Source organism: Aptenodytes patagonicus, chromosome 10 (genome assembly GCF_965638725.1).
Source record: "Aptenodytes patagonicus chromosome 10, bAptPat1.pri.cur, whole genome shotgun sequence".
Lineage (NCBI taxonomy): Eukaryota > Metazoa > Chordata > Aves > Sphenisciformes > Spheniscidae > Aptenodytes > Aptenodytes patagonicus.
This window is the reverse complement of record NC_134958.1, coordinates 7479880-7492402: the sequence shown is the minus strand read 5'-3', so window position 1 is coordinate 7492402 and position 12523 is coordinate 7479880. Positions and strand designations below refer to the sequence as shown.

General features: G+C 42.6%; 1 protein-coding gene across 1 annotated transcript in view; it reads left to right on the top strand.

The window, feature by feature from the left end:
- AGBL1 (AGBL carboxypeptidase 1) overlaps nucleotides 1-12523 on the top strand; it is a 280171-nt gene that overhangs the window by 18382 nt on the left and 249266 nt on the right. The gene's annotated exons all lie outside the window — the stretch shown is intronic.

Genomic DNA, 12523 nt, shown 5'->3' with positions numbered 1-12523 from the left:
CAAAGCCCTTAACAACAGCCTTTCAGCGCTAGGGTTCCCTGTCAGGACAGCACTCTTGGAGCCGCACCAGCTGCAGCAGCAGTGGGGTAGCTGGTTTTAGCAATACAGAGGCAATGCAACTGACTCATTTCCAGTGGGCAGGAGAGTGAACTCCAAAGTCTTCACAGTCCCTTTCAGGCTCTTTTGGGTAGTTATCGAACACTGATTATAGAGAATAAAAGAGAAATCTTAAATACTATTTACCAAGTGCAGGTGAAATGAGTTTTGTTAGGGAGAGAAGTCTTTGTAACAGCAGTGCTACAGATGCAGCACAGGTCTCTGGCTTGCTAATTCTGGCAGGGCTCTTCTAGGTTTCTTTATCTGCAGGGCAACACTTGGAGTGGCAGCAATGCCAGTAAAATCTGTAAATAAACAAACTCAGAGTTGAGCTGCTCTGGGATGTGTTCAGAGACAGGGCTTGGAACATGAAGGGGAGAACCTGAAAACTTGAGGAAGTGGCTGGTGAGGAAGAACAGGGCTGCTGGCTCCTAATACGGCTGCAGCTCTGGGGTTGGGAATGGAAACTCCCCTGAAGTGTAAACCTTGGAAAGGTCATGGCTCTGAGACTGAGCTTTTACCGTTAGCCTGCAGCAACAGCCAGACTATTGCAGAAGAAAAAAAGAATCATCCCATGAATATAGTTTGGGCTTTGTGTGGACCATAGGACTTACATTGCAATGGCACAACAGCTCTCACTGTCTACTCAAAAGCTTCATTTCCTTCTTGTTTTTTGTTGTTTTAAATTGCATTTACATATTTGTGGCCATTCCAGCTTTTGCCACCTTCCAGATTTTTTTGTGTAGAAAAAACAAGGACATGTGGAAGAACTATCCTGATAATCCTCATAATTTTTACAGTGCTTCTTAATTATTTATCCCCATCACTTCCTTCTTTTATTTACAGCTCAAGTTCTACCAGCCTTGGCTTTGATATGGTCTGTTTTCAAATCCCAGAGTTTGGCTTGATTATATCAGATGGAAGCTTTCCAATGAAAGGAGAGAGGAAAAACATATACTAACTTTTATTATTTACGCTTCTGCAAATTACTGCTTCAAAAAGCCCCTGCAGTTATGCCAGTGGGACACTGCAGATTTCACACAGTAATTATCAGGAGAATTTGATCTGGTATTTGTTGCACTTGGGCTTGTTACTGACTTTTTCTTCCTTCTAAATCCTCTAGCCAAATGTTGTGAAGAACAGGCACCAGCACTAAGATGTGACCAGATTATTGCTAAATAAGGAATTATACATGTGTAACTGAAAATTCATTAGTCTGTGGTTGGCTGGATCAGCCACAGCAGCCAGATGCTGGCTTTCAACCAGCCTTGCAAGCTCCATGATGCTGTAGTGACCTATGTTGCACTGAAGACTAGTGCATACTGCCTGCTCTCAAATCTCTTTGCTTGTAGACGCGGGGATGAAACCTGAGGCTGTGCTTTGGCTGCCCCTGGTAGTACAGTCTTCCCACTCATCCTCCCAAAGTCAATGCCTTCTGAATGGTGAATCTCAGTCACCAGCTGGGCAAAGTGCTATATGGAAGGCAACATGGGTGAGCTAACAGATAGTACTATTGCTGTGACTCTTGGGCTTACTACTAAACATACATCTTTCTTTCTCAGGACCCCTACCTATGCCATTCCCATTGCTATCTTATATAGCCCCTTGTTGTTCTTTGAAATGCTAAATACCTTGAGGTACCATGGTGGCAGAGAGCCTCATCTCTGATCTGCAGCTTGTAGGTTGCCTTCCCTGCAGTAAGACGTTCTACTTCTCTCCTGCCTGAGCTGCAGAGATGAGGACAGGACAAGGACAAATTCACAGCAGGTGTTGGAGTGGTGGTGCATCTGCTGCTGTGTTTGAGGCTGTGGCCTTTTGTGATGGTGGCTCAGCCTATTTGCACAGACTGCTTCTGCAGAAGATGCGTCCTCATTTGCAACATCTATCCTGTGTAGTTTGAACCTGATCACATGTCCTCAGATGACTCTTCTGCCTTTCCTATGACAGCTTGGAGATCTTATGTCCAGAAAGCTGCTGCAGGGCAGTGCAAAAGCTGTTTGCTTTCCATACTTTGGCTCTTTTTCCTGCAAAGTTTTGTGTGTGTATACTACACAATACAGCAGCATCCACATTTCTCCCTCCCACCTGTCAGGTGAGAGAGAAACCACAGAATGGCAGGGGGAGGTGAATAGCAGGATGGCTGTTTTTTTTTTTTTTTCTGCTAAACCTTTATTGAAAATCCCAGGCAAGTTAATAAGCTTTCCTCCCTGCTCTGCAACTGTAACATCTATTTTCCCAACGACTGCATGTTTACTGTACTTGCCTGCAGCAAAAATAGTTAGTACTATATGTTTCTAGCACTGTTCTACATGTGTTTTGCAGTCCTCTGTTTCAACAACACACAGCAGGTAAAACTGACATTTCTTTTGCATACAAGACAGATTTGAAAAAATTCTTATAAACTGGCTGTTGGTGTTGACTGAAGGGACTTGGGTCAGTGAGGACTGAGTTTTCTGAATGAATGTCTGAATTTTCAGACGTATTTAGATGTGTGAAGATGAAAGGGAATGTAACCATAATAGAAAGCCTCTTGGCAGGTTAAAGGCCTAACTCATACAGTTAAAAGGTAGTTCTGACCTTAGTATACAAAAGGGCTTTGAAAAATCCTGCTGAGTGCTAGCTGCATGTTTAGACATAAAAATGCCCTTTAAATTCAGGTCAAGATGCCTAATGTGAATCTGTAAGAGAATGTTACTTTGTGTTTCTCAAGCACGTTTATGCGTTCATCTCAATTTGAGACTGATTTAATAGTACCAGTTAAGCTCAGCGTTGTGTACACGTGCGGCTTATAAACGAATACCCCAATATTTCCAAGCATGTTCATATTTGGCAGCATCAGTTAAGACCATCAAACTGTAAAGTGCCCAATTCACACTAAATTCAGTGCTGAAGGGCTAAGTACGTGTGTGAGGGAACACAATCATCAGAAGAAATGAAAAGTGGGGGTAGCTGGAAAACAGGAGAAAATTGGTGACAGCTTCTGTATATTTTCTTCTATATATTTTGTTGAAATTCCACTTGCATGTAAGCTTTTCAGGCAGCTCTAACTCTGACCACCACCCTTTGGGATTTAGGTAAAAGCAATATATAGAAACTGCCTAACCTGTGCACGTAACGAGGGAAATGATGCTTACCTACTTGGGAAGCACGTGGAGATTGATAAGTGGAAAGTGTTGCACGCAAGAACATTAATTGGCCTCAATATCTTTTTCTACTTGCTCCCTACTGCAAGTGTGGATGTAACACTGTGTGTCAGTGCTGCAGCTGATGTGTAAACAGTTACTCACACATGCAAACCATGGCTGTAGTGCTACAGGCAGGCTGTAACTGGACGCTCGCCAACAGGCAGAACTGAGTAGGGCTATAGGGTTATGTTACGACACTATTGCCAGCTCACAACCACCCAAGTTGCATCTTGTCATGCAGCACAGGGAGAATGATTCCAGTAGCTATGCTTGCATGAAATGACTTCTTGCTCTGGCATATTCAAAGAAACTCTTCAAGCCAGCTTTCTTCCCTAGAGGTTTTAAGCTTTAAGTTTCCTTTGGCTGGACTTTATGGATGTGCTTCATCTGAATAGGACCGGAGGGGAAAGTGAAGTGCCATATAAAATCAAACTGATGGATCTATTTCTAGAACCTTGTAATATGGAAACAGTACCATTAGATTAAAAAGAAAAAACAGTTTTTCATCTTGTGTTCAATATCAGTCATTCCTTTTTATTCTGAAGCATCTGACTTTTGCTTAAAGAAAAGCTTGCCGCACAAGTCAGCCTTGTTTCTTGGTAGAGATCAAGGAAGGTGGTGCTTTCTCAGTCCTTCGGCTTCATATTTCATGTTCTTTTCAAGTCTCTTAAATTGTACACACTTTTAAGATTAGTTTCCCTGAAAGATGTTTATTTCTTTGGTTAAAAAGACCAACCAAAAACCCCAAACAAAACAAACCTCAAAATCCGAAGCAGTGAAACTGCAGGAATGGCTGTAAATGAAAACTCAAAATTTCCATCCATCACAGCAGCCTAGTTACGTGCAGTAAAGGTTGCTATTTCAAACACTGCTGCTTTACAGCTCAAGAGCGCCTTTCATTACAAAGTGCTTTTTAAAGGTGGTGTACCCTAAGATTACTGCTGCCTTAGAGGTGGTTTGTACTAACCAGTAGTCAGGGAAAACTACAGCTCTTAGCCTTGATTACTTTGAAACCAGCCTCTCTTTTATGCTTTCAAGCAGCTCTGGGCACAAGCAATGACATGTTAGATACCTCACTACCTGGACTCTCAGCAACACAAGCTGACCTTGGATATCTCACCACCAGCAATTGATAATATCCATAAAATAAAAATCTTGCAGTTGTTTGCAGGCAATATAGTGTGAGTGCAGGCTCATTTTCTGACATCATAAAGTCCCGGGTACCCCCAAGCTCTACCTTCTCTTTTATAGTTCACCATCAGGGACTCCCCAATGGCAAAGCACCTGCAATTCAGTTTTTCGTAATGAGGACAGAAGTCACAGTTGCCCTGCTGAGACTTGAGCCTAGGGTTCGTGGGTATATCACCAAGCAGTGCCCTTCGGCTTCATCGTGCAGTAAGCAGGGTTTCACCGGGTACGTGGATTGTGTCCCTCCCCCTGCCCTTGCTCTGGGTGTACACAGCATTCAGAAAAGTTTGAGGCAGAATGATGCAGGAGCAAGCAGAATGGGGCTGGGTATCTCCCCCGTGCACTGGCCACCTACCTCGCCACGAGCACAATGTGTATGTCAATCCCTGGGATCTCCAGAGCAAAAACTGCTCTGGTGAGGGCTCGGTGAACTGATAAGCTACGAATAAATTGACAATTAAGGAGTGAGCCAACAGACCACTGGACTCTTTCTCACTAGTAACTGAATTGGGATTGGAAGATAGTTGTCTGGGGAAAGGAGGGGGATTTAACACCACTCACTGACATGCTTTAATTGTGCATGAGATGTTTTGTAGGGCTGTGCTGGTGCTTGGTATCTGATGTGGCCTCGATGAGTATCCTCACCACTCCTCTTAATCAATCAAGGATAGCATCAAGTCCCTTTCTCAGTCCCCTTATGTGTGTCCCTTGGATGGGAGAGCTGGATTCTCACACTGTCAGCCTGAAACTGCCTGGGTGATGAATCTGTTAAGAAACCTGTCTGATTGTGATCCTTCCAGCCCCTTCATCTTGATGTAAATGACAAGCTGTCACAGCCTGCCTCAGCCATATTGGTGACATCTGACCCCAGAGAGGGAGTTGGCAGGAATGGGAAATCTTCTGAGGTATGGCTTCTGCCTGAGGAAGCAGTGCCAGCTCTGTACCACGCTGTAAGAAATGCCTGGGCGTTTGTTTGGCAAGGATTTAAGTTTATTTCCTGTACCTTGTTCTTCTTTGTTACTACTTTGGAGCTAATTTAATTTAGAGCTGTAAAGAATAGGTTGAATTTCTAGGATACAGCTGTCTCTCCTTCTGTACTTGTACATGAGAGAGAGCAGGATACTTGTAAGGTTGCCTGGAGGATAACCCTGAAGTGACTCTTCTTTCTGGGAGGCAGAGATGAAAGAGGCTGGAAGGCTATACCTTTTCACTGATTTAACCTAACAGGCTGCAGGGCAGGCAGAGATGTTTGGAAGATGCTACAGTGAAGGCTTTGAGCTGAACCTGGGAACTGAGATATGCTTATTGTATTAGCCATGAGAGCAAGAGAGGGCCTCACACTGGGGCTTCTGCATCATAACTGTAACTTCTCTATGAGTGGCAGCACATCTTTTGGACAACCTGTTGACTTCAGCTCAGCAAAATGCAAGATAGGAGAAAATTAATTTCTGGATATGTTATAGGGTTAAAAAGCAGGGAATCATCACTCCTTTTGCTGTTAAGTCTTGTTGGCTGTTAGCGTTGACTTTGGTACTTGTGCAGACTTTTATTTTTTCCTCTCACAACCCTCCTTTAACAGTTAATACCTATAGAAATCTTTAAAGGTGGGGAGGAAATACTGATCAGCATACGTTTAATTTTTGTACACTTTTTTGTTTGCTCACCAATTCTATTCAGCAAAATGAATTGCACCACAGAGGATAGGTTCCATAGAAGATGTATTTGTATTAAAGACAGTGTGTGCTTTTCCAGAGGGAAAAAAAGCTGGTTGCTGGAACTGAAGTAACCATTAGAAAAGGAGCGTGTGATTTTTATTCCCTTTCCTTCAGCATTACACTGAAAGCACATCTGTGCACAACAGCTGGATCTCCAAACTCCACCTGTTGGCAGCATGTGGGACATTGCAGACTGTGAGCAGGCTTTGCCTTTAGCGTAAGTTTTAATGCCTAGCTAACAAGCTGGAATTAAAGTGGACATGATGATGGGTGTTTTTGTGTAAGTCCTAGACCAGCAGTACTATGAAAATGCCAGCAGCATAAGCAGCTTTTGCCCACCCATATTTCCAAGACTTGTGAAGCTGCTGGGTTTAAGCCTTTAAAACAAAACAAATCACTGTGCAAGTGCCTGCATATTTAAGATCTGTATTTCTGGGCCACAAGGGAAATGACTATTCAAGGCATCTGTCTCAGATGAGATCTACCTTCTGGTAGGATTTATAAAGCACCTATTGTAATGGTGCCTACGTGTTGTTTCTAAATGTCTCTCAGTTGTCAAATGTGAAATTGTCTTTTGAGTGAGTTGCTCTGTGACTGTATAAACTCCAGTAGTTAAGTACGAGTCCCAGGGGTTGGAGGCAAAATGCAGCTATGTACACTCAAGGGCACTTAATTCCTCCCGGAGACAGGAGCTATGGAAGCTTAGGGGCTTTAAGCCTGTAAGCTGTAATACCTTGAGCCCTCAGTCAGAGTTCCCATTGTGCTAGATGCTGTACAAGTATATGTTGCATGGTCCCTGCCCCATGCTGCTTGTGATATAAATAAACATGACAGCAACAAGTGAGTATACTGAGAAATAGCAGGGTGAAGGGCAAAAGGAGGGAGCATGGGCTGAAGCAATGCGGGTTGCCAGGCAGGGGCAGAACCTTTTCTTACATTTCTATAAAAAGTAGTGTTTTATGTCTTTATTATCCAGGTGTGATTACCTTTAGGAATTAGATCAGGTATCAAGTCTGAAGAGGTATTTAATGAAGCACCAAGTCATTAGCTTTTATCCAATAATTTGAAGAGGATGTTTCATGCTTAAGCATGTAAAAGGTACAATCTCACAGGAGAGGAAGGCTGGTTAAATTACTTGGGGGCTGATTTGCAGAGCCCTTCTGGATCACTTCTTTGTTCCATCTTTGGCTTTTCTGCTGTTCCCAGTCCATAGTTCCAAGCTAGTCCTGAACAGGTGGGTACCAACATCAATATGTCTTATGAGTCTTCAAATCCTTTCATGTAGTCCACCATGCATCTCTTCTGTAGTGAGGTTTTTCATTTTCAGGAGGTTTTTTTTTTAATACTGGGGTGGAACAGAAATAAATTATCTATTCAAGAGACAGAAACAGAGGCACAGTGTTGTCAGTCATACTGCCCAGCGCTACAACTTGTGAGCTGAGATCAGAGTGGAGAAGAAAACCTAAGAGATCCTGGCTTTCAGTCTCCTCTGTCTGCAGTGATTTCCAGCTCACGCTGTCCTGGTAGCTCAGATCTGAGAGGGTGACCTAGACATAACTTCTTCGTCTATGCTTTTTAGCGGTCTGGTTTTACTGGCTAATCCAATTGTGCTGTGGCTTGGGAAGTGGAGTTTTTCTTTGCTCCTGGTTCCTAAGCACAGGATCTGGAAGTTGTGTTTGTCTATCTGTCTGCTAGTTGTACTCCTGCCTCGATATCCAAGCTGCTGACTTGGAAACACTTCAAAGATTTCCATTCTTCAGAGTGGCTGTCTCAACTGCTACTACAGGGAGTTTTTAGTGTTTTCTGATTATGGAGCAGCATTTATTATTATGCCTTTTAAGATGGGCAACTTTATTTATACATCCTTTTTTTTTGAAATATATAAATGAGTCTCCTTTGAGATACGCTAGGATTGACAAAACGCTAAGATTTTACTAACGTATTACCACAAAGAACAGAAAATCAGAGGAAGGCATCTGGACAGGTTTGGCAGGTTTTTTAATGATTTCTTTTTTCCCCCCATTCCTTCTTGAGACAAATGCAGAGTTCTGCACTGGGCACACTATCAAATTCTCTGGTCTAGCATATGGCTCATCAAGTCATCTTTCTTGTGCTTGTAAACTCCTTCCTCCTGTTCCCATCTTCCCTGCCCCCCGTCCTTGCTCTCATGCACAATATATTATCTCCTTTCTCTCTGTCTTCCTGTCCCAGGCTAACTCATCTCATTATATCTTCTGATGCCAGAAAAGATGCTGTTGGTTTGCCATATGGCGTTAAGAGGTGCTGATATTATCACAAACACCAGTTGCCTGGCTTGCTGTAAGCCTATTGATGCATCCGTCAACTTGCTGCTGTTCTCTGTGAAAGTCCATTCTGCATTATCTTCTATGCCTTCTTGTTTTATTTCTTTTCCATAGGGTGTTTTGTATGTTTGAATTTGTTCAGCATCAGTGTTGTGGTTTAACCTCAGTCGGCAACTGAGTACCACACAGCTGCTCGCCTATTCTTCCTCCCCCCCTCCGGTGGGATGGGGGAGAGAATTGGAAGAGCACAAGTGAGAACTCACGGGTTGAGATAAAAACAGTTTAATAATTGAAATACATTATTATTATTGCTATTATTATTAAGAATAATACACAAAGCAAGTGATGCACAATGCAATTTCTTACCACCCGCCGACCAATGCCCAGCCAGTCCCTGAGCAGTGGCTCCCCTGGCCAGCTTTCCCCAGTTTATGTACTGAGCATGATGTCCCATGGTATGGAATGTCCCTTTGGCCAGTTTGGGTCAGCTCTCCTGGCTGTGCCCCCTCCCGGCTTCTTGTGCACCCCCAGCCTTCTCAGTCGGTAGAGCATGGGAAGCTGAAAAGTCCTTGGCTAGTGTAAGCATTACCTAGCAACAACTAAAACATCAGTGTGTTAACATTGTTCTGGTCCCAAATCCAAAACACAGCACTGTACCAGCTACTAGGAAGAAAATTAACTCTATCCCTGCTGAAACCAGGATGATCAGATAGGTAATATTCTTGGGATGTTTGCTGACAGCTGACTTAAAGTGTAAATTACAATGCTGATTACAACTCCAAGCTTAAAACAAATGCAGGTAGATAACTCTTTACACAGTATAAGCGTGAACTCCTTTTCCAGGATACTTGTGGACGCTAAGAGTTTGCATAAGTTCAAAAGTGGCTAGGCAAATATATGGAAGCAAAATCAACTAAGAGCTAAAAAGCCTCCCAAAGGCACCACTGCTAGCTTATGAAATCTCTGGACTGCAAATTGCTGGAGCCTGAGTCTGTTCTGGAAGTTCTAGCACTGTTTTTGCTGTGGTCTTACACTCTTCCCTTGGCCGCTGTTGGCCACAGGATACTAGGCTATTTGGACTTTCAGCTTAAGCTGGTGCAGCTGTTTTGTTCTGGCCTGGCTAATTAACTTTGTGCTTAGAATACCTGTTTCTCACTACACTTCTATTTTATCTATGATTAAAATGTAGGGATATAGGACTACAGTCATTCCTGGGTCACTCTTTCAGACCCTTTCCTCATTGGCAACTGAGCCTACCAGTCCCATTATAAGCAATTCAAGCTCCCTTTTCAAAGTCGTTAGGTTGTTCTTCCTATCGCTGCCAAGAGGCTGTTTCAGAGCTTCATTTTCCAGTGCTTAAAAATCATCCTTTAATTTCCCGTTGAAGTTTATTCATGGCCATTTTATATCTGTTTGTCCTTGTGCCAACTTTGTTCTTTAGCTTAAGTAGCTCTCTGCTTTCCTCAGTGTTTACTTCTCCCCCACCCAGTGTGTCTATGGAGAACAATCAAGTCGTCTCTTAACCATCCTTTTGTTAAGGTGACAAAACTGTGATCTTTAAGCCTCCTTATGAGATACATCTCCATTACCATAATGATTTCCTTAGCTCTTTTGTGCATGGTTCCTTCCGTGTACTGCACACAGCCGTTCAGGTGAAGCCTTATATGAAAACATTCATGCTTTCACTTCTCTGCCGGCAGTGGCTTTCCTGAGACCTGATCTGTCCTCTTCATGGTTGTGTCACCCTGCTGGGTCATGCTTGTCCTCATCTTCTAATGGGCTCATATATCCAGGGTGTCCTTCTGCTCATTTCCAAATTATGAGCCCCTGCTCATAACAGCAATTCTTATTAAACCCTAAATGCATAACCTTGCACTTTGACTATTACATTTCATCACACTTCTATTGCTTCAGAACTCAAGAACATCCTGTTACTCCTGAAAGATATTCTGAACTAGCCGCTATTGGCAGTAGCTCCTGACTTCACATGGTCAGCAGATTTTCTTAGTATACTCTGACTTATTGTGCCAAGGTCATTAATGAAATGATAGAATAAGATCAGTCTCAAAACATCCTTGAGGACTTCCACACATAACTTCCCTCCAGATTAATAATTTCTCTTCTGGCATAAATCCTGTCATTGCTGCTTTAACCAGTTCCTTACCCACCTTGCAATTCTTATGTACTAATCCCCATGTTCTCCAGCTTGGCTAATAATTTCCAGTGTGGCACCATATCAAATACTTTACTGAAGTACAGATAAATCAGATCTACCACATTTCCCTTGTCTAGAAAAATTGGTTATCTTATCAAAGATATCAAGTTAGGCTGGCTTGATCTACTCTTGGTAAGTCCTTTTTATCCCTTAACCTATTTTATCTGCTTTGCAGTTTACCCTCACATCTTTAGAACAAATTTTGAAAGAAAAAGTAATTAAAGCAATGCATACTATTGAGGTCAGTCTACTGGGTCTGCACCTACTTATGACTAACTGTAGAGTACATGCTGTAAGATGTACAGAACACTGCATATTGCCTGTGCTAAAACCCTTGTGAGGAATTGCAGTACTTGAAGAGATGAAATGTACTTGAGAAGATGAAAAGTTTGGTTCCAGTTTATTTTATTGCAGTACTATGTACAGGCATGGACTGAGATGAGGATGTGTCTAGGCTGTTAGCCTGGGATGTGGGAAATCCAGCTAGCTACAGCTGCAGCCTGTAATGTTTTTTCAGAAGTAGGTGGTGATTATAAAAAAAAAATTCTGATTCTACTGAGTGGTGCTGGGATCTGGGTGATACCACCTTTATTCTTTTTTTTTCAGGACATGTGTAAATTTTCCATCCCACAGTACCGTCTGGGTGGACTTACACCTTTATGATAGTCTTGGGTTTCTCAGCTTTACAAGCAAAGTGGTTGCAAACCTGTTCTACCAGGTCACATCAAAAGCACAAATACCTCTTATCCCTCGACTCAGAGCAGACCAGCTCCCTCCAAATCTGGAGAAGAGAAGCAACCAGGGGTGGTTGAAGCCTCAAGGCTGTTGAAGGATCAGCTATTGTATGGCCAGGAAGAGTTTAGGTCTTCTGGGGCAGGTGTGATGAGGAATTAGAGAGAATGGGGACTCAAAGATAGTAGGAATAGGAGATTACACTATCTGAGAACGTGGTTTGGGAGGTCTGAGGTCCTCTGAGGATGAATGAAGCTGTCTGCCTACAATGTGGTTTACAGACCCCAAAAAAGTATTGGAAAATCCAGATTTGCTGATTGGTTGATGAGAGGTTTGCTGGCAATGTTGACATTATGACATTGGTGTAGCTCTACTGAAACTCTTTGCAATGCTCATAAGCACTCCCAAAATAAATCAGATGCCTACAGGAAATCCTTAGATCTCTTCTGCTTGGAGCCAGACACATTCTGGTCCTTCCTTCACTCCTCTGCTGTTCTGGCATGTGATTGAGACATCACCTTTAGCCTGCAAACATAGGTATGTAATGTAGTCTCCTTTAGAAGACACATACTTGAGTGTGAGCTTTGGGAGATGCTCTGGACGGAATTTTAACTTGCTTAGAGCTGTTTACTTTGTCCCAAATTTTAAACTAAGAGAAAGACTGAGTGATCAGTGGCTGTAGCATATCCCTTTTCTGAGCATGCTGAATAGCTGGTGGATGACAGCATTCCTCCCACCAGCTGAATGATTGCTGTTTAGGTGGAGTTCAAAAAGCAACGAGAGCATGACTGTGCTTCGACTGGTGAGATTTTTAGCTACTGATTTCCTGTTCTGTCTGTATTTGTGTGCATTTCTTTAGCAGTTTGTTTATAATACTGTTGTTGAACTCTGTCAGATTCATTATGAAAGAATGACATTAGATAGGGATGTCGACCCAGCATCAGCAAGAACCAGCTCTTGAATCTTTCTTAGTCTCAGCTGCTGTTAGGACACACAATGAACAGCAGCTTGATGACAAAAAAAATATTTATTTCTTGCTGCAGGATGATAATTGGCTCAGTATGGAAGTTAATACGATTTTATTTGGGG